The sequence below is a fragment of the Nannobrachium achirus genome (genome assembly GCF_963921795.1).
Source record: "Nannobrachium achirus genome assembly, chromosome: 23".
NCBI classification, from domain to species: Eukaryota; Metazoa; Chordata; class Actinopteri; order Myctophiformes; family Myctophidae; genus Nannobrachium; species Nannobrachium achirus.
The window spans coordinates 21,241,192-21,268,915 of NC_137830.1; positions in this window are offsets into that span (position 1 = coordinate 21,241,192).

Below are 27,724 nucleotides of genomic sequence, written 5' to 3' on the forward strand. Positions count from 1 at the left end.
TTCCTAAACCCACCAGAGAGCCCGGCAGTGTATGTTCTGCGCTGTGATTGGCCGGCAGTGTATAACCCTCGCTGTGATTGGCCGGTAGTGTGATGACGCAATTTTTCCGCGAAAACCGGTCCCGGGCAGGGATCATAGAAAACATATAAAGAGAAGGCTTTAGAAGCTGAAAAATAACGGAGTGGGGGTTCTAAAACTTTAGCGATTTAACAGCTAGGACCATTTTAAGATTTGTTTTATAAAAAAAGTTACATGGTACAACTTTAAGTATAAAATGTGAGTACTTTTTCACCACTGTTCATCGGTTATGTGTTGATCATAGGAAATCCAGGCCTGGCAATTAGTGTCCTCTTGATGAGCAGCGGGGGAAGATTTAAGTAGTATTGTGAGGCCTGAGCGTACAATCAAATGTGTACCGATCGACATGAAACTTTGCATTCACACTCCAAGTAAAGGCCAAGGAAGAACGAATCAGCCTCATGGTGGTTCTTGAACCATAGGTCGTACACTCAAAAATGTCCCCAGGATTCCTTAGATGATGACACAACTATGCATACTATGCCATAGTCCTATTGTCTGCCATTTTGTGTTTTCTTCCATCTCTGCACTAGTGAATCCTGTCCATGTTGATCAGGCTGCTGTTTCAGCAGGGAGAACAACTAGGTTGGATATAAAAGTCCTCTGCATGTGTTCCATCCTGGTGAAACTCCTCACTGTCAGGTGAAAAGAATGTGTATCAGAAATACTGTATCATCTACACCACTGATTCCCAAACACTGGGTTGGGACCCATTTGTGGGTCACGGATGCATTTTCATGGGTCCCTTAATTTTTGGTTTTCTACATAAAAAACAAACCAAAAAAAACATGATTTTTCCAAGCTAAAAGAGAAATCTGAGAATTTCCATGGGTCCCAGGGAAAAGTCTAATTTCTCTTTCACTGATCTACACACTGTCCCACATGACCAACTCTAGGGGTTAACACTTTTACCAGTGACAGGGATGCGCTCGCTCGCTCGCTCGCTCTCACTCACTCACTCACTCACTCACTCACTCACTCACTCACTCACTCAGTGTGTGCACTCACGCTGTATACTGTTTATAAATGAAATCCCACTTGATAGAAAACCTAGTATTTAATGAATGAATCTACAAGCATCATTAATCATTTAATGATTAATGATTCATGCAGTCACTTTGCGACACACGCGTGCGCACACACACACACACACACACACACACACACACACACACACACACACACACACACACACACACACACACACACACACACAGATCTACAAGCACACAACGCCTCGCGGTACGAGGCGTTGTGTGCTTGTAGATCGGCTGTTTTCACTAGTTTAAATCATTTTTAAAATGATAAATACAAAACAAATGGTTTTGGACATACAAGGTTTTCCACCCAACAACGAAATATAACTCATGTAATTGGCTCACTGGCTTGTCACTTCATGATCTGAAATGGCAAAGTAGCAGCAGCGCTATAGAGAGAGATCATCTCTCTATAGCACACAATGAGGGCCTCTCCAACTCTTTTTCCCAGGCTGAATCAGGGGCCCAGCATGTCCCTACACACACACACACACACACACACACACACACACACACACACACACACACACACACACACACACACACACACACACACACACACACAGTTTCTTTAATACATTTGGGTCAAACAATAGGTCCCTTTTGTTTATAACTTGTATTGTTTTAACTTTTATTTGTAAAATGTGTGTAGTGCATTGTGCAACTTAAAAAGAGCATGAAGCTACAGGAAAACTGTGGTCTGGTCACTTCTATCTATAGTGACGGTCAGTACAGCCTGTGCATGTGAAACTAGAACAATTTCCTCTCATACTAAAAGGTGTAGAACCACAGAGCCTTGTAGACAAGAGCTGATGTCAGGGCTGCAAAGACGATTACAGGAGCAGGGCAGTGAGGTCACCTGCAATATTTTAAACACCATGCAACATCATTTATAGCATTATAACCTGTTGTTCCATTCCATTCCATTACAGAAAGTAACTTGGAAACTTAAAGGAGCTATAGTCAACTTTCTCATTGTAGGGCCGACACTTTGTTTACATTCTACCTAGTCTATAGACTAGAATGTAAACAAAGTGTCGGTCTGACAATGGCCAAAATGATTGTTTTATCATTATTTTACGCTTTTTGTGGTCATTTTTTATAGAAACACATATATGAAGCTTATTTTTTTATAAAATATTTTCGAAACATTATTTTTATTTTAGCATCCGTTTTACAAGAAAAAGTTGACAATAGCTCCTTTAAAGTGAACGTTTTTTGAAAATGAAAAAAGTTTCTACCGAAGTTAAAATTCAACTTCCCTTAGGGGAACCTGTGACAGCTGCTGAAAAGGTGGGATCCACAACCTCATCCAGGCCTTAGCCTACTCAGTTTAGTGAGGGGTTTGTGAACAGTCCAGGACACCCTGTCCAGTCTCCTCATAGGAACCAACTCTAACCTCTGTGTCCCTGCACTGCTGTCAAAGTACACCTGCTGCTAAACGCTGAGCAGTATACTGTTCATAGTGGATACTGATTGTCGCTGTCATGCCAAAAGAGACTATGTTTTCACCTCTGTCCGCGTGTCCGTCTGTCCGTCCATCCACTCAGTGAGTGGGTGTGGTCTATGGCCTGGAGCTAGGCTAAAGCCTTGTTTGCTGCATGAATGAAACGCATTGGATTTGGTGTGCAATGCTGTGCGGAATCGGCGCTGCGGATCCCAGAAGGAGTCATAAAAGGAGTGATGAGTTTTTTACCGCATGCGACAAGACGCACAAATTGAACTGGGTTTGATCGAGAGAAAAAAACACACGGCCGCAGCCACTCGTCGCACGGCTAATTCGGATCCGGTGTGCCTGAGGTCATAGAGAATCATTGTTTTCTTTAAAAAAAAAAAAATCTGTTTTATCCGTGCGGGTAAACGCGCCTGTGTGCAAAGGGCTTAACTCTAACCGATTTCCAGGCCCATAAGGAGCTGTGTTCCTAGTCTTATCCGCCTGACAAGCACATGTTTTCAGATAGAACTAATGGTCCGACACAGCCTTTTCTTTCTGGAGCTTTTTAACTATAGAGAGGGCCAAGGGGAACAGCGGCTACATCATTGTAGTCCTTAGCGGCCATTTCTTGGGTAAAAACACAGGTATTTCAATTGTTTGATTGCATAGAACTAATGCTATAGTCTAATCAGAACACCTGTGTAAGGCTGTGTTTACCGCTCTTAGAACTACATTTGGCACACCCTATACAACCTCCAAGCCTTAAAAGAGTAGTTCACCCCCTAAATGACTTTTTCTCTATTGATTACTCATGCCATGGAGTTTTTTGTGTTTGTCACATTCCTAAGACAAAAAAATGATTATAGAAAATTGACCCCCATTGATTGCGGATGGGGACCCAAATGCATTTTCGTCCCTATCCGGAATCAATGAGGGTACATTTATTGTAATCAAATGCGACACTTTTTTTTTTTTTATTGAACTCAATCTCCATGGCATGATTAATCAATAGAAAAAAAGGTCATTTTGGGGGTGAACTACTCCTTTAAGGGCTTGTGTTCCCTGCTGCTATCTGACAGAAAAAGCATTGTTTCTAGCATACACCTGACGATCAGACTTTACACCTGGCTTTGTCCGTCCTGCAAAGCTGGGTATTGGCCAAGCTTTGCTCTTCAGGAGCTTTTTGAGCGGTGTTAACCGCTCTTATTGCTTTGTCTGTTTGTCGAGACTCAGAGAACCTGATTGGCTCACATCACTGTCTTTACGCCCAGGGTCACATTGGCCAAGCTTTGCTGGACGCGGTGTGTGTGTGTGTGTGTGTGTGTGTGTGTGTGTGTGTGTGTGTGTGTGTGTGTGTGTGTGTGTGTGTGTGTGTGTGTGTGTGTGTGTGTGTGTGTGTGTGTGTGTGTGTGTGTGTGTGTGTGTGTGTGTGTGTGTGTGTGTACACTGTGCTGCAGCAGCACTGGGCATCAACGTCGGGCTATACTAGCAGCAAAAGCCCGGAAATGTTGAAACATTGCGGTGGCACTGAAACAAGTCGTAGCACTGAGCACCACAGAGTGTTTATCCACCTGTGTGTGTGTGCGTGCGTGCACGCTCCTGTTTCTGCGCAGTGGGTGCGCCTCACTCTGTGGCTCTAAAACTTTTATCTCTCTTGTCTTGTTTCCTCCACTTGAATATACTTATAGTTGCTGGGTGTTAACCACTGTGAAAGGTTCTGTCCAATGATTGTGCTTCCTCTTTCCATGTCTCTGTAGCATGATGTGACTTTCAGAAATTCACATAGAGGAGCATGAGTACTGTTTACGTCAGCAAGCCTGTATACCAGTGGTTATCAAACTTTGTAATGCTCTCAAGGACCCCAAATTAACATACAGTATTTGGCCATGACATTGTTTGTGCAAGGCCCCTGTACAATATTTGTGTTGTTAAAATGAAGTAGCAGATCTACACACTCAACACATAACATCACGGCAAGTTGTGAGCGTTTAGATTGGCTATTTTCAAATAGCCAGGGTTGTTACATTTATTTTTGAAGCTATAATAACTGTTATTTTTCTGGGGACCCCCTGTAGCCCCCTCAATGACCCCTGGGGGTCCCTGGACCCCACCTTGAGGACCACTGCCATACAAAGCAATGCTACAGAGTAAGGACAACCAAGGCTGTTAACATTAACTTAAAGATGTGATGACACCTTCTGAAAATTAACATTATGAGAGAGTGGTCTTTCTAACGGTCTGAAAACGGACTGCGTAGTAGTACTTCGTCCGTCATACGGGACCCCGCACAAAATAGATGATTTACAGTAGCACAGCTATTTTCTATCACAACCACTCGCACTACACACACACACGTTGTGTTGTGGGGAGAAGTCACTCATGCGGAACAGTCAACAGTAGTGATGTAGTCGAGTCCACCTAAAGCGAGTCCAAGTCAAGTCCAAGTCATATGGGGTTCGAGTCCGAGTCGAGTCCGAGTCAAGAGCCCCTGGGAGGGGGTCGAGTCCGAGTCGAGTCCGAGACCAATGGGAGGCAAGTCCGAGTCGAGTCCGAGACCAATGGTAGGCGAGACCGAGCCGAGTCCAGTTTTCTTTTTCTTTTTTTTTTTTTTGATAGGTAGGCTGCAGAAAACAATATATATATTTTTTTTTTTCGGACACACACACACACACACACACACACACACACACACACACACACACACACACACACACACACACACACACACACACACACACACACACACACACACAAACAATGCAAGAACCCCCCGTTCATGTGCATTCACCTGTCTGGTGTTTCCTACCAATACCTTTCAAATTAATGGCTTGTCTTCAAATTAAATCAATAGGTCTCCCCAAATTACCTTTGGTTGCTGTCAATGCTGTGGTTTAGGTTTGAGGGAGTTTTTTGGAGAGGTAGTTTTTTTCCCATACCAATTTTCTGTCTAAGAACTAGACATTTGAGTTGCTACAATTACATTTTCTCCCAGGCAGAGAACAAGTACTTTAGTGTACAAATAAGACTTGGCATATATTGCAGTACAATATCCCAAATCACAGACGATAATTAGGACTATCCAGTCTAATATCATGATATGGATATAATATTGATGCCCATGCACCAAAAGGCCAAGTGATAACAAAAATAATATTATTTAAAAAAGAATTATGTCTACTACTGTAATCTATAACATTTTTAAACATTGCTGTTATAGTTGCATTGAAATAGAGCATGCATTATTTTTGCAAAACGTTTTTCAAACAAACTCTTATCTTAATATTTTATTTTTACTAAAAGCTAAAATAAACCAGTAAGACTCCCTAATCGGGAGATAAGCGACAATATCACAACCTCCACCTCTCACGTCATACGGGTAGCCATAGTTACACCTGGAATGTTGAATCTCCATATATGGAGATAACCTACGCATCACACAAAGTCTGACCTCACCAGCCCATACTTGGGCATGGACGACTTATATCTCCATATACGGAGATGGCCATATATGGAGATACGATGACATCACAGAGTCCACAGCTGATGATGTGGCGTGATGTCATACAATACACAAACAAGCCCTATATAAAGGGGCAATTCTCACCAGGGAAGAGAGCATTGCCTGGAATGTTGAATCTCCATATATGGAGATAACCTACGCATCACACAAAGTCTGACCTCACCAGCCCATACTTGGGCATGGACGACTTATATCTCCATATACGGAGATGGCCATATATGGAGATACGATGACATCACAGAGTCCACAGCTGATGATGTGGCGTGATGTCATACAATAAACAAACAAGCCCTATATACTGATGCGATACGATGACATCACAGAGTCCACAGCTGATGATGTGGCGTGATGTCATACAATAAACAAACAAGCCCTATATACTGATGCGGAGATATGAGCAGGGCAAAGGTGTGACGTGTGACGTGTGACCGACCGACGGACGGCCGGTGGAGGTTTTCATAGTAAACTGCTCCCTGACGGTCGCAATAAACCAGTAAGACTCCCTAATCGGGAGATAAGCGACCGTTGGTCGCTTATCTCCACAAATATCACAACCTCCACCTCGTCATACGGGTAGCCATAGTTACACCTGGAATGTTGAATCTCCATATATGGAGATAACCTACGCATCACACAAAGTCTGACCTCACCAGCCCATACTTGGGCATGGACGACTTATATCTCCATATACGGAGATGGCCATATATGGAGATACGATGACATCACAGAGTCCACAGCTGATGATGTGGCGTGATGTCATACAATACACAAACAAGCCCTATATAAAGGGGCAATTCTCACCAGGGAAGAGAGCATTGCCTGGAATGTTGAATCTCCATATATGGAGATAACCTACGCATCACACAAAGTCTGACCTCACCAGCCCATACTTGGGCATGGACGACTTATATCTCCATATACGGAGATGGCCATATATGGAGATACGATGACATCACAGAGTCCACAGCTGATGATGTGGCGTGATGTCATACAATAAACAAACAAGCCCTATATACTGATGCGATACAATGACATCACAGAGTCCACAGCTGATGATGTGGCGTGATGTCATACAATAAACAAACAAGCCCTATATACTGATGCGGAGATATGAGCAGGGCAAAGGTGTGACGTGTGACGTGTGACCGACCGACGGACGGACGGCCGGTGGAGGTTTTCATAGTAAACTGCTCCCTGACGGTCGCAATAAGGTTTTCCCATTCAAACACATAGCAGTAGTACGTGCCTGTCTGCATTTCATTGTTTAAGGTGAGAAATGTAGGCTACCCTATGTCATTAGTCTGATGCCTTTCAAGTATATACAAGGCAAAACAATACCCCATGTCACTGCTTCGTTGTTTTGATTCGTTTTAACCTCTCTACAGGGACTTACAATGTTACACTTCTCTCTGTTGATCAGTGCACTTTAAAACTTTCGGACGAGGCTTGCTTAACGAGTAATAGACTACACCTGGAAATACAAAAAGACGTAAATTCTTAATCCAGCTGTGCAGGTGGATTAAACTACACATGATCACAAAGGCTTGTGTTTGGAAGCTGTTAGGACTTATTTATTTGGGGACACAAGGATATCCTGCAGGTAAGAGGAAAGTGGACTGTTGTGCTGTTGTCTGTTTGGCGAAAAAAATAACTTCTGGGAAGATTAGATGCTTGCTGCTGTGCTGAGCGGGGGGCTCTACGTGTGTGTGTGTGTGTGTGTGTGTGTGTGTGTGTGTGTGTGTGTGTGTGTGTGTGTGTGTGTGTGTGTGTGTGTGTGTGTGTGTGTGTGTGTGTGCGCGTGTGCGTGTGTGCGCATGCTACTGTGTGCCTATCAGATGCGCTCAGAATGCTCCGTTACTTAACAAGGCAGCTCTCTTAATGTTAACGTGAATGCGCTCCTCATATGGATATAACATTTATTCCATTGCATTGCATTGTAGTGACTTGACTCGAGTGGACTCGGTGGGGGGCGAGTCCAAGTCAAATTAGACCGAGACCGAGACGAGTCCAAGTCAAATTAAGGGCGAGACCGAGACGAGACCGAGTCAGTGAAAATTTGGACTTGAGTCCTGACTCGAGACGATTCATTGACTCGAGTACTACAACCCAGCTAACAATTTTCCCGATATTTCTGACGTGAGAACGGCGTCACGCCGCCTCGCGATCGCCATTAACGTGTCGTTCGCCAGGCGTGTTACGCTGCGCTGACGTCACGTCCTTGATCAGCGCACGCCAAGCTTTACGCCAAGCCTCCAAACGACGTTACTCCGGCAGAGCCCGGCGTGCGGCGATAGCGAGCGAATAGCGTGACACCGTCGTATAGCAACATCATTATGCCCCCCCCCCCCCATATTGTGTACCCTCCTCCCCTCCCTTCACCCATACAGTATTTATACAATCAGTTGAGGCACAGACATTAACTTCGTTTTCTTCTTTTTTATTTAAATGTACACAAGCAACAAGCAATCACAATTATGTACAAGGCAGGATGATATCAGTTGTACTGATGTAAATCTCTTTTGTTCTTTTGTTTAGTGTTGTAGTCGAGTCCACCTAAAGCGAGTCCAAGTCAAGTCCAAGTCATATGAGGTTCGAGTCCGAGTCGAGTCCGAGTCATGACCCCCTGGGAGGGGGCCGAGTCCGAGTCGAGTCCGAGTCGAGTCCGAGTCTGACGGGAGGCGAGACTGAATCGAGTCCCCAAAACCCGTTTTTTTTTTTTTTCTTTTCTTTTTTTAGGTAGGCTACAGAAAACAACCTTTTTTTGTTGTTGTTTTTGTTTAGTTGTTTTGGGGGAATGAGGGTTCTTTGTTGTTAAAACAATAATAGGTCTCCTCAAATTACCTTTGGTTGCTGTGGTTTAGACCAGATGGAGGGATTATATCTCCAAACTGGCTTGGGAACGCCTCGGTATACTCCCTGAGGGAGTGGAGGAAGTTGCTCGGGATAAGGAAATCTGGAGGTCTCAGTTGGAACTGTTACCCCCGCGACCCGATTCCGGCTAATCGTTTGATGCCGGTTCACAGCCAAAATATCCAGCTCCATGTAGCCGGCACCTTAGGTTTGAGGGCATTTTACAGTAGGCTACTCCATTACTGAATGTGATGTTGTGAGCCAAATGCAATTGTAAATGTCTGCTCGTTTTTACATAATGACATCAATCACATATGGTGAATGATGGATTCATTTATGTTCAGTCTCTCTCTAAATTAGTACCAGGGTTGGGAAGGTTACTTTTAAAAAGTATTCCTTACTTAAAGGTATTAACTAGTTACTGCCGCTACCATTTTTCCCAAACAGACATTAGAGTTGCTCCAATGAAAATGTTTCCCCCAGGCAGAGAACAAGTAGGCCTACTTTTGAGTGCCAATATAATAGTACAAATAAGACTTATACTGTAGTACAATATCCCAAATCACAGGCGATGATTATCCAGTCTAATGTCATGATATTAAAAAAATAATATTAATTACAAAATAATTATACTAATGTAGTCTAGGCTATAACATTTTAAACATTGCTGTTTTAGCTCTGTCGTTGTAATAGAGCTGCATGATTATGGCAAAACGTATTAAACAAAATGTTATCTTAATGAAAAACTATTTTATTTTGACCAAAAATAAATTATTAGTTTCCCCATTCAAACACATTACATGCCTGTTTGCATTTCATTATTTAAGGTGATAAATACCGAGAGACAGCCGCTGGCCGCCGCGTCCACGTCCATGGACGCGACCGTGGACGCGTCCATGGACGCGGCCGCGAAAAAAACGGCAAACGGCCGGCCGTCCCGGCCGTGGACGCGACCGTGGACGCGGCCGTGGACGCAGACGGCCGGGGACGCGGCCGTGGACGCGGCCGTGGACGAGGCCGCGGCCGTGGACGCAAACGGCCGGCCGTGGACGCAAACGGCCGGCCGTGGACGGGTCCATGGACGAGGTCGCGAAAAAAAGGCAGCGAAAAAGAAAAAAAAAGGTGTCTATTGTATGTATTTTTTGATGGAGAATTCAAATATGACCTTCTTTTTTGCATAGGACAACTCTAACCTGCATCAATTGGTATTTTATAATTGCCAATTGTACCCTATCCATCTAAAAAACAAATTGGATGTCTATTGTATGTATTTTTTGATGGAGAATTCAAATATTACCTTCTTTTTGGGATAGGACAACTCTAACCTGCATCAATTGGTATTTTATAATTGCCAATTGTACCCTATCCATCTCAAAAACAAATTGGATGTCTATTGTATGTATTTTTTGATGGGGAATTCAAATGTTACCTTCTTTTTTAGATATGACAACTCTGACCTGCATCAATTGGTGCATCAACCTACTTACTATCTATCTATCTATCTATCTATCTATCTATCTATCTATCTATCTATCTATCTATCTATCTATCTATCTATCTATCTATCTATCCATCTATCTATCCATCTATTTATTTATACTTCACCTTTAGTCCAGAAGAGAGTTCAGCCTCAGGAACTTGCACACATGGAACTGTGTCATGACTGTGTCATGGAGCTAAAACAGAGCCATGTTAAATACTCACAATGACTCTGATGGACCAATCAGGGTGGTGGTGGGGGGAGGGATCAACAATAGACAGAAACTGGATAATGCTTTGTTAACTGTCCCACCTAAGTCCCTGCTAGTCTGAACAAACATCACCTTCCCTCTCATAACACTACTACTACTACATTTATATAAAGCTGCTCTTGCATTTGAATTCAAGTCTGACACAAGTTAAGGTTAACTTAGGTAGTATTTCATTTTGCTGGCTTTTAGGGTCTGTGTGAGTGTGTAGGCTCACAAATTATTATAATTGTCATTAAGTGACTCTGAGATCTATCCATCCATCCATCCATCCATCCATCCATCCATCCATCCATCCATTTATTTATACTTACTGTTTACATTTTCTATAAATATTTATTTATATATAAAACTCAGTTGTGTGGAGTTATTGTGTGCCTTTTCTTGTTGCTAAAGAGTCCATTTGTTCACTAGACATTAAGTCAAGGTTACTATTTTGAGTTGAAGCTAAGTGTTTTATTGCTTTGTGGTTTAACATGATTTAAAAGGCAAATTCATTGTTATGGTTACTTTAGAAGACTGCTTTTGCATTCATGAGTTAAGAGAGCCAAGCTAATTCAAAGAGTTAGGTTAAAGGAACACAAAACATGACCTAACTCACAGCTGCCATTGGACAGACAGTTACAACATACTCTTATCTTTCACAGAACAGACAATTATCATTTATTTGATCTATTTGAGACTATGTAGCTGCTCTAGGGGAAATAGAGCATTATATCAGCCTATTCAATTGATAATGACCAATGGGTGCCAGTTTCTAAGTAGTTAAAGCATATTAACATAACAATATATGTGGCCTAGACATGGACATTGCCCAATCAACTCGTAATCTACAGAAATGTCCACCACATCACACAGTATAAAACCTAGTAGGCTTAGTGGATTACCTATGTTAAATCATGTCAGGTTAGTTTGGTTCAAGATTCAAGTATAATAATTTATGAGACAAAAATGTAAACAGCACAAATGTACAATCACATCTAGGCTAGAATGATAACATAAAGTCCTGACTACTCCTTGTTATTGTGGTCCTAAATACTACAATGATTAGTTTGGATGCATTGCTTCTATCATGTCCAATTAAAAATAAATACATTACATACATACAGAAATCTGCCTTCTCCTGTATTGTATTAGTGACATTCATTATAAATAGTAAAATAACAGGACAGAGCAAAAAAGGCCTCTGTTGTGTCTTTATCTGATCACATGCAATCAGACACTCACACTGCACAGCAATACTTTATTACAGGCTCAAGGCCCACAGGGTAAGAAGACCATACATTACAAAGATAATCATTTAAAAAAAACAACAACAGAGTACATTCACCAAGCCCCAACAGAGCTAAAAAGGCACTCATGCCAGTGGCCTCTAACGGTAGACATGTACCTGACAGAGTTTTCCCCACATTGGTTACAGATATAAGGTTTCTCTCCGGTGTGAATTTGTTGGTGTATTTTGATATGTTCCAGTCTAGGAAAGCTCTTTCCACACTGGTCACAGCAATAAGGTTTCTTTCCAGTGTGATTTTTCTGGTGTGCTTTGAGATGATGAATATCACTGAACCTTTTCTCACACTGGACACAGCAGTATATGGCTTCTCACCAGTGTGGATTTTCAGGTGTCTTTTCAGAGCCGTCTTCAGAGTGAACCTTTTCCCACATTGGTGACAGCAGTAAGGTCTCTCTCAAGTGTGAATCTTCTTGTGTTGTACGAGGCTAGATTTTACAGTGAAACGTTTGCCACAGTGTTCACAGCAGTAAGGCTTTTCTTCGGTGTGAAATCTCTGGTGTACTTTCAGAGCAGCCGTTAAACTGAACTTTTCCCCACATTGGACACAGCTGTACGGTTTCTCTCCTGTGTGAATTCGTTCATGTATTTTGAGATAAGACAATCGAGTAAAGCTTTTCCCACACTGGTCACAGCAATAGGGCTTCTCTCTAGTGTGAATTCTCTGGTGTTCTTTTAAAATCCCCTTTTGAACAAATCTTTTCCCACACTGGTCACAACAATAAGGTTTCTCTCCAGTATGTGAACGCTTATGATCTTTTAATTGTCCAGACGAGCAAAATACTTCCCACATTGTTCACAGCTGAATGGCTTCACTCCGGTATGAATTCTCTGGTCTACTTTGAGATAATAAATTGAGCTGAAGGCTTTTTCCACATTGGTCACAACAGTACTGTCTTGGTTTAACTGAGGACAGCACAGGACAGGGAGAGAAAACACACACCTGATAAGAGCCAGATTCACACATTGATCAGCATTTAAGTAACATCATCATTATTATTGTTGAGTCTGAAAAGAACAATACAATGTGATAGATCTTTACACATCTGACCCATAACATTATTAGCAATTCACATGGTTACTATAATAGGTGAGTCTTCTAGCTTTAAAAAAAAATATATGTCATTAAGTCTTTCTCTTACTAAGTGGAACATCCCACTTCTTAATTGTATATTATTTGGAAAGGGTTGAGTAGCAAAATGTTTGCCATAAATTCAATGCTGAGTTGCATTTGTTTTCCTACATTTCCCCTTCAATGTATTATTACAATGTATTTACTATTTCTTACTTAGGTCTACTTAACTTTGTATTTTTACATTATTATATTGATCAACATTAACACATAGTGTGTGTTAGGTTAGGTTAGTTGCAGAGGCCTTTTTTGCAGAGGCCTTTTTTGCTCTGTCCTGTTATTTTACTATTTATAATGAATGTCACTAATACAATACAGGAGAAGGCAGATTTCTGTATATGTAATGTATTTATTTTTAATTGGACATGATAGAAGCAATGCATCCAAACTAATCATTGTAGTATTTAGGACCACAATAACAAGGAGTAGTCAGGACTTTATGTTATCATTCTAGCCTAGATGTGATTGTACATTTGTGCACATTTTTGGCTCATAAATTATTATACTTGAACCTTGAACCAAACTAACCTGACATGATTTAACATAGGTAATCCACTAAGCCTACTAGGTTTTATACTGTGTGATGTGGTGGACATTTCTGTAGATTACGAGTTGATTGGGCAATATCCATGTCTAGGCCACATATATTGTTATGTTAATATGCTTTAACTACTTAGAAACTGGCACCCATTGGTCATTATCAATTGAATAGGCTGATATAATGCTCTATTTCCCCTAGAGCAGCTACATAGTCTCAAATAGATAAAATAAATGATAATTGTCTGTTCTGTGAAAGATAAGAGTATGTTGTAACTGTCTGTCCAATGGCAGCTGTGAGTTAGGTCATGTTTTGTGTTCCTTTAACCTAACTCTTTGAATTAGCTTGGCTCTCTTAACTCATGAATGCAAAAGCAGTCTTCTAAAGTAACCATAACAATGAATTTGCCTTTTAAATCATGTTAAACCACAAAGCAATAAAACACTTAGCTTCAACTCAAAATAGTAACCTTGACTTAATGTCTAGTGAACAAATGGACTCTTTAGCAACAAGAAAGGGCACACAATAACTCCACACAACTGAGTTTTATATAGAAATAAATATTTATAGAAAATGTAAACGGTAAGTATAAATAAATAGATGGATGGATGGATGGATGGATGGATAGATCTCAGAGTCACTTAATGACAATTATAATAATTTGTGAGCCTACACACTCACACAGACCCTAAAAGCCAGCGAAATGAAATACTACCTAAGTTAACCTTAACTTGTGTCAGACTTGAATTCAAATGCAAGAGCAGCTTTATATAAATGTAGTAGTAGTAGTGTTATGAGAGGGAAGGTGATGTTTGTTCAGACTAGCAGGGACTTAGGTGGGACAGTTAACAAAGCATTATCCAGTTTCTGTCTATTGTTGATCCCTCCCCCCACCACCACCCTGATTGGTCCATCAGAGTCATTGTGAGTATTTAACATAGCTCTGTTTTAGCTCCATGACACAGTCATGACACAGTTCCATGTGTGCAAGTTCCTGAGGCTGAACTCTCTTCTGGACTAAAGGTGAAGTATAGATAGATAGATAGATAGATAGATAGATAGATAGATAGACAGATAGATAGATAGATAGTAAGTAGGTTGATGCACCAATTGATTTAGGTTAGAGTTGTCATATCTAAAAAAGAAGGTAACATTTGAATTCCCCATCAAAAAATACATACAATAGACATCCAATTTGTTTTTGAGATGGATAGGGTACAATTGGCAATTATAAAATACCAATTGATGCAGGTTAGAGTTGTCCTATCCCAAAAAGAAATTAATATTTGAATTCTCCATCAAAAAATACATACAATAGACATCCAATTTGTTTTTTAGATGGATGGGGTACAATTGGCAATTATAAAATACCAATTGATGCAGGTTAGAGTTGTCCTATGCAAAAAAGATGCATATTTGAAATCTCCATCAAAAAATACATACAATAGCCACCTTTTTTTTTCTTTTTCGCTGCCTTTTTTTCGCGGCCTCGTCCATGGACCCGTCCACGGCCGGCCGTTTGCGTCCACGGCCGGCCGTTTGCGTCCACGGCCGCGGCCGCGGCCTCGTCCACGGCCGCGTCCCCGGCCGTCTGCGTCCACGGCCGCGTCCACGGCCGGGACGGCCGGCCGTTTGCGTCCGTGGACGCGGCCTCGCGTCCACGGACGTTTTTTTCGCGGCCGCGTCCATGGACGTGGACGCGGCGGCCAACGGCTCTTGCTGATGTTATGACTGAGTGGGTATGATTTCAAGCACTGCACCACGACGCAATAATACCGCAAATGAAAATAAGAGAATGTTTACGACGAGGCTACCATGCTATGTAGCTAACAAGCTACAAATAGGCAAACAAAGGAAGGTCTCACACACGGACATTTAGACTTTACTACACAGACCACACTTCCCCACATATACACTCACCGTTTCAAATGAATTACATTTCCAGGAGTAGAAGAATTAAGTATAAAATTCAACATGTATCTCTCCAATGCATGGTCCTGTGGTCCCATACTCGCGTTTTCTCTTTGACCGAGAAAAGATACGACACGGAAAGGCACCGATAGCACGGTGACCACTTCCTGTCTGTGGATTCCGTGATGAATAAAAAAGTTGTAAACATTAAAACCCTACAAAATACAATTTGACAATGCAAGCCTAATGAATAAATAAAATAGCAACAGCACAATAATGAAAAAATAAATAAATAAGGAAAAACATAAATAAATAAAAATAAAATAACTTTATTTAGAAGACAGTTTTCATTGGAATTGAATCAGTATTATTACCGAAGTCATCTTGTTTTGTTTGAAACAGTAAATAACACCAATATAATAATATTGGCATAATAATGGCAAAAAATAAAGAAATTACAAAAGTGCTGTACAATGAGAGAGATAGAGAGAGAGAATATCCTATGGCTTTAAGGGTGGCGTTGCGTGAGGACGTGAGGAGGTCGTTACACTATTGCTATACGCCACTCAAAATCGTCACGCTAAGGAATTCTAGATAGCGGGATTGATCGGCGTGAGGAGAGCTGAGCGTCGGCGTTTCCCGCACGGCGTGGACCCGCTCTTAAAATACCAGCGTCACGTCATCAGCGGCGGAGCCTTGTTAGCTGGGAACACTAGTCAACAGTCCTTGGTCGCTCCGGTTGCTTAGACCGACTAGACAGCAGAACACAGCCACTAAACATGTCCAGAGCATGGGAGGAGAAAGTGAGACCCTGGATATTAATCTTTGATGGCTTGTTCGTTGAAAACTCATTTTTACACCTCTAACTGCTAGTTTAATTTTTTGTTATCACAATTTGCATTCTCACTGCAGTCAGCTCTCTGTGGCTAGATTCAAAATTAAATGTAGGCTAAACAGATAGTAGAGTAGTAGTCGCGAAAAAAAGGCAGCGAAAAAGAAAAAAAAAGGTGTCTATTGTATGTATTTTTTGATGGAGAATTCAAATATGACCTTCTTTTTTGCATAGGACAACTCTAACCTGCATCAATTGGTATTTTATAATTGCCAATTGTACCCTATCCATCTAAAAAACAAATTGGATGTCTATTGTATGTATTTTTTGATGGAGAATTCAAATATTACCTTCTTTTTGGGATAGGACAACTCTAACCTGCATCAATTGGTATTTTATAATTGCCAATTGTACCCTATCCATCTCAAAAACAAATTGGATGTCTATTGTATGTATTTTTTGATGGGGAATTCAAATGTTACCTTCTTTTTTAGATATGACAACTCTGACCTGCATCAATTGGTGCATCAACCTACTTACTATCTATCTATCTATCTATCTATCTATCTATCTATCTATCTATCTATCTATCTATCTATCTATCCATCTATCCATCTATCTATCCATCTATTTATTTATACTTCACCTTTAGTCCAGAAGAGAGTTCAGCCTCAGGAACTTGCACACATGGAACTGTGTCATGACTGTGTCATGGAGCTAAAACAGAGCCATGTTAAATACTCACAATGACTCTGATGGACCAATCAGGGTGGTGGTGGGGGGAGGGATCAACAATAGACAGAAACTGGATAATGCTTTGTTAACTGTCCCACCTAAGTCCCTGCTAGTCTGAACAAACATCACCTTCCCTCTCATAACACTACTACTACTACATTTATATAAAGCTGCTCTTGCATTTGAATTCAAGTCTGACACAAGTTAAGGTTAACTTAGGTAGTATTTCATTTTGCTGGCTTTTAGGGTCTGTGTGAGTGTGTAGGCTCACAAATTATTATAATTGTCATTAAGTGACTCTGAGATCTATCCATCCATCCATCCATCCATCCATCCATCCATCCATCCATCCATTTATTTATACTTACTGTTTACATTTTCTATAAATATTTATTTATATATAAAACTCAGTTGTGTGGAGTTATTGTGTGCCTTTTCTTGTTGCTAAAGAGTCCATTTGTTCACTAGACATTAAGTCAAGGTTACTATTTTGAGTTGAAGCTAAGTGTTTTATTGCTTTGTGGTTTAACATGATTTAAAAGGCAAATTCATTGTTATGGTTACTTTAGAAGACTGCTTTTGCATTCATGAGTTAAGAGAGCCAAGCTAATTCAAAGAGTTAGGTTAAAGGAACACAAAACATGACCTAACTCACAGCTGCCATTGGACAGACAGTTACAACATACTCTTATCTTTCACAGAACAGACAATTATCATTTATTTGATCTATTTGAGACTATGTAGCTGCTCTAGGGGAAATAGAGCATTATATCAGCCTATTCAATTGATAATGACCAATGGGTGCCAGTTTCTAAGTAGTTAAAGCATATTAACATAACAATATATGTGGCCTAGACATGGACATTGCCCAATCAACTCGTAATCTACAGAAATGTCCACCACATCACACAGTATAAAACCTAGTAGGCTTAGTGGATTACCTATGTTAAATCATGTCAGGTTAGTTTGGTTCAAGATTCAAGTATAATAATTTATGAGACAAAAATGTAAACAGCACAAATGTACAATCACATCTAGGCTAGAATGATAACATAAAGTCCTGACTACTCCTTGTTATTGTGGTCCTAAATACTACAATGATTAGTTTGGATGCATTGCTTCTATCATGTCCAATTAAAAATAAATACATTACATACATACAGAAATCTGCCTTCTCCTGTATTGTATTAGTGACATTCATTATAAATAGTAAAATAACAGGACAGAGCAAAAAAGGCCTCTGTTGTGTCTTTATCTGATCACATGCAATCAGACACTCACACTGCACAGCAATACTTTATTACAGGCTCAAGGCCCACAGGGTAAGAAGACCATACATTACAAAGATAATAATTAAAAAAAAACAACAACAGAGTACATTCACCAAGCCCCAACAGAGCTAAAAAGGCACTCATGCCAGTGGCCTCTAACGGTAGACATGTACCTGACAGAGTTTTCCCCACATTGGTTACAGATATAAGGTTTCTCTCCGGTGTGAATTTGTTGGTGTATTTTGATATGTTCCAGTCTAGGAAAGCTCTTTCCACACTGGTCACAGCAATAAGGTTTCTTTCCAGTGTGATTTTTCTGGTGTGCTTTGAGATGATGAATATCACTGAACCTTTTCTCACACTGGACACAGCAGTATATGGCTTCTCACCAGTGTGGATTTTCAGGTGTCTTTTCAGAGCCGTCTTCAGAGTGAACCTTTTCCCACATTGGTGACAGCAGTAAGGTCTCTCTCAAGTGTGAATCTTCTTGTGTTGTACGAGGCTAGATTTTACAGTGAAACGTTTGCCACAGTGTTCACAGCAGTAAGGCTTTTCTTCGGTGTGAAATCTCTGGTGTACTTTCAGAGCAGCCGTTAAACTGAACTTTTCCCCACATTGGACACAGCTGTACGGTTTCTCTCCTGTGTGAATTCGTTCATGTATTTTGAGATAAGACAATCGAGTAAAGCTTTTCCCACACTGGTCACAGCAATAGGGCTTCTCTCTAGTGTGAATTCTCTGGTGTTCTTTTAAAATCCCCTTTTGAACAAATCTTTTCCCACACTGGTCACAACAATAAGGTTTCTCTCCAGTATGTGAACGCTTATGATCTTTTAATTGTCCAGACGAGCAAAATACTTCCCACATTGTTCACAGCTGAATGGCTTCACTCCGGTATGAATTCTCTGGTCTACTTTGAGATAATAAATTGAGCTGAAGGCTTTTTCCACATTGGTCACAACAGTACTGTCTTGGTTTAACTGAGGACAGCACAGGACAGGGAGAGAAAACACACACCTGATAAGAGCCAGATTCACACATTGATCAGCATTTAAGTAACATCATCATTATTATTGTTGAGTCTGAAAAGAACAATACAATGTGATAGATCTTTACACATCTGACCCATAACATTATTAGCAATTCACATGGTTACTATAATAGGTGAGTCTTCTAGCTTTAAAAAAAAATATATGTCATTAATTCTTTCTCTTACTAAGTGGAACATCCCACTTCTTAATTGTATATTATTTGGAAAGGGTTGAGTAGCAAAATGTTTGCCATAAATTCAATGCTGAGTTGCATTTGTTTTCCTACATTTCCCCTTCAATGTATTATTACAATGTATTTACTATTTCTTACTTAGGTCTACTTAACTTTGTATTTTTACATTATTATATTGATCAACATTAACACATAGTGTGTGTTAGGTTAGGTTAGTTGCAGAGGCCTTTTTTGCAGAGGCCTTTTTTGCTCTGTCCTGTTATTTTACTATTTATAATGAATGTCACTAATACAATACAGGAGAAGGCAGATTTCTGTATATGTAATGTATTTATTTTTAATTGGACATGATAGAAGCAATGCATCCAAACTAATCATTGTAGTATTTAGGACCACAATAACAAGGAGTAGTCAGGACTTTATGTTATCATTCTAGCCTAGATGTGATTGTACATTTGTGCACATTTTTGGCTCATAAATTATTATACTTGAACCTTGAACCAAACTAACCTGACATGATTTAACATAGGTAATCCACTAAGCCTACTAGGTTTTATACTGTGTGATGTGGTGGACATTTCTGTAGATTACGAGTTGATTGGGCAATATCCATGTCTAGGCCACATATATTGTTATGTTAATATGCTTTAACTACTTAGAAACTGGCACCCATTGGTCATTATCAATTGAATAGGCTGATATAATGCTCTATTTCCCCTAGAGCAGCTACATAGTCTCAAATAGATAAAATAAATGATAATTGTCTGTTCTGTGAAAGATAAGAGTATGTTGTAACTGTCTGTCCAATGGCAGCTGTGAGTTAGGTCATGTTTTGTGTTCCTTTAACCTAACTCTTTGAATTAGCTTGGCTCTCTTAACTCATGAATGCAAAAGCAGTCTTCTAAAGTAACCATAACAATGAATTTGCCTTTTAAATCATGTTAAACCACAAAGCAATAAAACACTTAGCTTCAACTCAAAATAGTAACCTTGACTTAATGTCTAGTGAACAAATGGACTCTTTAGCAACAAGAAAGGGCACACAATAACTCCACACAACTGAGTTTTATATAGAAATAAATATTTATAGAAAATGTAAACGGTAAGTATAAATAAATAGATGGATGGATGGATGGATGGATGGATAGATCTCAGAGTCACTTAATGACAATTATAATAATTTGTGAGCCTACACACTCACACAGACCCTAAAAGCCAGCGAAATGAAATACTACCTAAGTTAACCTTAACTTGTGTCAGACTTGAATTCAAATGCAAGAGCAGCTTTATATAAATGTAGTAGTAGTAGTGTTATGAGAGGGAAGGTGATGTTTGTTCAGACTAGCAGGGACTTAGGTGGGACAGTTAACAAAGCATTATCCAGTTTCTGTCTATTGTTGATCCCTCCCCCCACCACCACCCTGATTGGTCCATCAGAGTCATTGTGAGTATTTAACATAGCTCTGTTTTAGCTCCATGACACAGTCATGACACAGTTCCATGTGTGCAAGTTCCTGAGGCTGAACTCTCTTCTGGACTAAAGGTGAAGTATAGATAGATAGATAGATAGATAGATAGATAGATAGATAGACAGATAGATAGATAGATAGTAAGTAGGTTGATGCACCAATTGATTTAGGTTAGAGTTGTCATATCTAAAAAAGAAGGTAACATTTGAATTCCCCATCAAAAAATACATACAATAGACATCCAATTTGTTTTTGAGATGGATAGGGTACAATTGGCAATTATAAAATACCAATTGATGCAGGTTAGAGTTGTCCTATCCCAAAAAGAAATTAATATTTGAATTCTCCATCAAAAAATACATACAATAGACATCCAATTTGTTTTTTAGATGGATGGGGTACAATTGGCAATTATAAAATACCAATTGATGCAGGTTAGAGTTGTCCTATGCAAAAAAGATGCATATTTGAAATCTCCATCAAAAAATACATACAATAGCCACCTTTTTTTTTCTTTTTCGCTGCCTTTTTTTCGCGGCCTCGTCCATGGACCCGTCCACGGCCGGCCGTTTGCGTCCACGGCCGGCCGTTTGCGTCCACGGCCGCGGCCGCGGCCTCGTCCACGGCCGCGTCCCCGGCCGTCTGCGTCCACGGCCGCGTCCACGGCCGGGACGGCCGGCCGTTTGCGTCCGTGGACGCGGCCTCGCGTCCACGGACGTTTTTTTCGCGGCCGCGTCCATGGACGCGTCCACGGCCGCGTCCATGGACGTGGACGCGGCGGCCAACGGCTCTTGCTGATGTTATGACTGAGTGGGTATGATTTCAAGCACTGCACCACGACGCAATAATACCGCAAATGAAAATAAGAGAATGTTTACGACGAGGCTACCATGCTATGTAGCTAACAAGCTACAAATAGGCAAACAAAGGAAGGTCTCACACACGGACATTTAGACTTTACTACACAGACCACACTTCCCCACATATACACTCACCGTTTCAAATGAATTACATTTCCAGGAGTAGAAGAATTAAGTATAAAATTCAACATGTATCTCTCCAATGCATGGTCCTGTGGTCCCATACTCGCGTTTTCTCTTTGACCGAGAAAAGATACGACACGGAAAGGCACCGATAGCACGGTGACCACTTCCTGTCTGTGGATTCCGTGATGAATAAAAAAGTTGTAAACATTAAAACCCTACAAAATACAATTTGACAATGCAAGCCTAATGAATAAATAAAATAGCAACAGCACAATAATGAAAAAATAAATAAATAAGGAAAAACATAAATAAATAAAAATAAAATAACTTTATTTAGAAGACAGTTTTCATTGGAATTGAATCAGTATTATTACCGAAGTCATCTTGTTTTGTTTGAAACAGTAAATAACACCAATATAATAATATTGGCATAATAATGGCAAAAAATAAAGAAATTACAAAAGTGCTGTACAATGAGAGAGATAGAGAGAGAGAATATCCTATGGCTTTAAGGGTGGCGTTGCGTGAGGACGTGAGGAGGTCGTTACACTATTGCTATACGCCACTCAAAATCGTCACGCTAAGGAATTCTAGATAGCGGGATTGATCGGCGTGAGGAGAGCTGAGCGTCGGCGTTTCCCGCACGGCGTGGACCCGCTCTTAAAATACCAGCGTCACGTCATCAGCGGCGGAGCCTTGTTAGCTGGGAACACTAGTCAACAGTCCTTGGTCGCTCCGGTTGCTTAGACCGACTAGACAGCAGAACACAGCCACTAAACATGTCCAGAGCATGGGAGGAGAAAGTGAGACCCTGGATACTAATCTTTGATGGCTTGTTCGTTGAAAACTCATTTTTACACCTCTAACTGCTAGTTTAATTTTTTGTTATCACAATTTGCATTCTCACTGCAGTCAGCTCTCTGTGGCTAGATTCAAAATTAAATGTAGGCTAAACAGACAGTAGAGTAGTTAGTACAGTAGAGGCACTATGTGACGCATCAACAATATTAGCCAAACGGAGAGTGTAATTTCTTCTTTTTTCTTTTTCTTTTTTTTTGCATTACTCGCCTTTAGGCTATTTGCACTACTTTGGACAAGGGGTGATGATGATGATGATGATGATGATACTATACCATTTACTGTAGTTTTCTTTAAAACAAAGGTCAGGCGTGTATGTTTGGTCTGTCATTTTAAAGGGATATTTCACTTTCAAACATGTCTGGGATATGTTTAATATCTAAAAGGACAATGGCAAAAAGATACCTAAAATAAAAAAAAGCATTGCTGCATCAAAGGTTATCAACATACTATAAAAATTGGTGACATTGGGCAAATTGTCAAATAATATAAAAATGAATAAAGAGCTCACAAAAGCTGTCCATTTTTATTATATTGTTTTTGCAACAAAATGTCTTTAAACATGAGGGCATACCAAAATAAAAGAGGAAGAGAGATAACATAAGTTACAGTAAATGTGAGGGCAGAACATACCATAATAAAAGAGGAAGAGAGGCATACGGTAGGCATAAAAGAAAGACAACATTTCTCGTTTGTTCAGTGTGTTGTGAGGAGGTGGACCAGGGTCAACTACCTGCAAGATGACAGAGTCATTAATGTAGAAATGGCTGCGGACGAACATTATGAAAGCCTTGAGCTCCAAGACAATATCTACGCCAACGTTGAGTACAAGACTACGCCTACAGCTTCTATCCCAGAAGATACAGCAGTCTGGTAAGAGACGCTACCAAATGGCATTAACGACTTGTGATCGACTCGACTCAGTAAAAAGTTGAGTTGAAGTCGACTTTATCGTTTGATGACGTCATCACATCACACACGACCCCCCAATTATTTTGGGGGGTCCCCAGATGATTAACTTAATGTGCAACATTGTTTTCTCACTCAACTGTAAATAAACCAATATAAAGTTTAAGTACAGTATATAGAGGGTATCTTCACATTTCTAAAGTGCCAATTTAAGGCACTTTTTAATACCTCTAAAATGACAAATTAAACATTGTCCAAATTGTCAAATATATAGAAGCAGAAATTGTAGATCTGCTATTTTCACAATAGAACCATGTTATACCAAATGTAATGTAGCACTGTAATATCATGCAAGGCGTTGTGAGCATGTAGATCTGCTATTTTCACAATAGAACCATGTTATACCAAATGTAATGTAGCACTAATATTGGATCATTCTGTCCTTGACAATAAGCAATCCTACTGTTTGAATGCTGTACAGATGCACGCATGGAGCAAAAAAATTGAACTTCGACTTTCGACTTTCTCTGGTGGGAGTCGACTTGTGTAATGAAGTCGTTTTTTCGTTAATGCCCTAATATATATAAACGTCTCTTGATTATTCGATTCATCAATCGGAGATCCTGTCTTAACTGGGAATATAAAAAACAACATAATTGGGGACTTATTTCCACAACTTTATCACAATTAAAAGACTCTTCACTCCTCACAACCTCACTCCTTTATTTTTGTGTGTGTGTGTGTGTGTGTGTGTGTGTGTGTGTGTGTGTGTGTGTGTGTGTGTGTGTGTGTGTGTGTGTGTGTGTGTGTGTGTGTGTGTGTGTGTGTGTGTGTGTGTGTGTGTGTGTGTGTGCGCTACGTGTGCGCGCTGCGTGCGCGTCCTCCAGGCATAAGATGGAACAGGCGGGTTGGTGTTGGATTGCTTTGTGCTCTTCTAGCTCTCATCAGCATTGGACTACCACTCTATCTCAGTAAGTTTCATAACAATTCATTTTATTACAATGTTTACACTATCCAGACATCCCAAGTCGGCGATCACCATTTCCGGGAGGTCCCCTGCACGCGCGTGATTTTTTTTTTTTTTTTTTTCACTGATTTTACTCATTTTTCGACGGTTAAAAATGGTTAAAAACTGTTAAAAACGGTTCTGCACGGCGCCGGAACCATTTAGGCTTAATATAATCGGGTTAATTTATAGAATGAAGTCTTTCTTACCTATTTGGGAGAAGGTTATGTCACTCTCACAGTGAGACACAGGCTGCCGTGCGTCGCACAGGCTGACGCAGCTTGTCCAGTTGTATGTCCAGCGAAAAAGAACCGACAGCTGTAATGTACTGTTATTTTATTCATATTAAGCAAGACCTGTCAAAAACCTGTCTGTTTACTGTTACGAGCTGATTATATTCTCGCGCTTGAGAGTCTCTCCATCTGACACCAGTGGTTGGTCACGTTTAGACGCCCACATCTCCCACAGCGATTATATTCTCGCGCTTGAGAGTCTCTCCATCTGACACCAGTGGTTGGTCACGTTTAGACGCCCACATCTCCCACAGCGAATTACAATCATGCTGACAGTTCGACGACGAATTAGAACCGGATTAGAACACATCACGGGTCGCAGATCCGGCTTTTTTGACTGGATCCAGCCGGATATGGCAACATTTGCGGGAGCGGCCGGGATTTCCGGGAGGTTTAGTGCCACTCTCGGGTGTCCGGGAGGAGACGCTGATTTCCGGGAGACTCCCGCAACATCCGGGAGACTTGGGATGTCTGCACTATCATACCCCATAAAATAAATAAATAATACATTTTTATTATTACCCTTATTAAAATGTTTAATTCATTTTATTATTAGTGTGGTTGCCCCGCCTCAGGGCTACTCAGTGGGGGGAGAGTATTTTTTTTAGGTCTTTCAGTCCGAGTTTATAAAAAATGCACCTCGGTTACGTTGGCCCGACCAGGTTAACATTCACCAGGTTAGCATTCACCAACGTCGGCAAGTTATCATTTCACCAGGTTAGCATTCACCAGCGTTAGTTTTACTGAGGTTAGGGTTAAGGTTAGGTTTAGGTGTATCGCCGTCCCCCGACTTTCGGCACCTCCGCGCAGCCAATCACAAGCTTCCGCTGCCTTAACCCAGTTGCCTTTTTGATACAATCGGACTGAAAGACCTGCAAAAACACTCTCCCACTCAGTGGGACCATGAGATCTGTGAGAATAGAGAAGTGGTTTTAAACTCATGTTGTGACCTCATTGACAGCAGCTACTGTAAATAGCTGGACTGATCTCTCTGTCTCTAGACGAGCCATTGTAAACAATACATTCACACGGCATAGTGTCATCAGCCCTTCATAGCTGGGGGTGGAGTCAGCGTCGGGGGAAAACACTGATATGCTCCCATTAGTTTCAAAGGGATTTCCACGTTTTTCAAATCAGACTTAACAGTTTAATTAATTGCAATGTCTTACATTGATTCCTTGGTTGCCAATGGACAAAAACATTATACATTAGAAAATTAAACAGCATCAGGATTAATTATTGTCCTTATATTATTAACACTTTGCCGTCCGAAATAGAATGGTTGTTGCCGTGAAATTTCTATTATTATATTATGATCTGAACCGCATTCATTTTACCAGACATCCAGCGCTATATCACGTGGTCTTCATCCCCCATTACCATTCCGCGATCCCCCGTTGTTTTACTCACCCCAGTTCCCAGTGAAATTCTCAATCTGCATTGGCTTAGAATGGGAGATTCGGCTGACGCATCATGTCCCCGTGCGTTTCGCGTGCGCGATCCGTTCACGTAAATGTCCCCTCAAATAATCCACGTGTGACTCAAGAGTAGAACTGAAAAGTATCGCTAGCATAGCCACCAGCACGGCTGCAGTAGAAGCACTCGTGTACAGACAGTAACCGAATGGGGGAAGGTGCCTTGGAGAAGGAAAGGGCCATGACATCACTTCTGCTTCATGTCAGACCAGCCATGAGCTATCAATGCACGAGTGGTGACTAGGGAAGGTTAGACGATCCCTGAATTTCGGATGAAAATCATTTATTTCGGTAAATACGGGAAAGTACGGGAAAAGACGATTGGCTGCCCCTCCCCCCCTAGGAAGTCCGATATAGTACGGTTTTAATATTAAGGGGCTCCCCGTGGCTTGGAAAGGGTTAAGGACTGGTCGGATAATTTTATTATCTGATTTAATCACCAAGAGACACTATTACATTTTCTATTGATATGAAAAAAATGCCATTAATTCATCAATGATGTTTATGGAACACATTTTAGTGAATTCCAAGGAGACTACAGGATGCCATAACAGTTTGGAAGTGTATTATCATGCAGGGATTTACATACCACACAGGCCAAAACTTAGCCTATCCTTGTTTCAAACCTACAGAAAAGACCACAGATATAAAAAGCTAGATACCAATTCGCCTCTGCAGTTCATTGGAGCGACGTGAAACAATTGTAGTCCGGACTTCCTGGAAAAATGAAGGGACTGCTGCCAGTCAAGTGACTACTGGCAAATCACAGCACGTCTTTTCCGGGACTTATCCAAGGACTACAATTCAATTCAACAGAGCCAGTTCCGATGTTGCTCCAAGACAGACTGCGTACGTAAAGACCTGCCCCCACCTGCCTCTGATTGGCCTAGCAACTTCCGTATGTGTGAGACACGTGGAAGCGATGCTCACGTATTCCCTTGGTCCCTCGATGCATATGCCCCAAAGCCAAAGACCGTTTAAAACATTGCAATGAATACATAATTGGTATAGGATTGGTTGCTAAATCTCACATGGACTTGACGTAAGCTCATTCCTGGGTAAAGAATAAAGCTGGTTTGTACACTCCATTGATAAATGAGGGCCATTGTGTTCAACTCTTATGGTC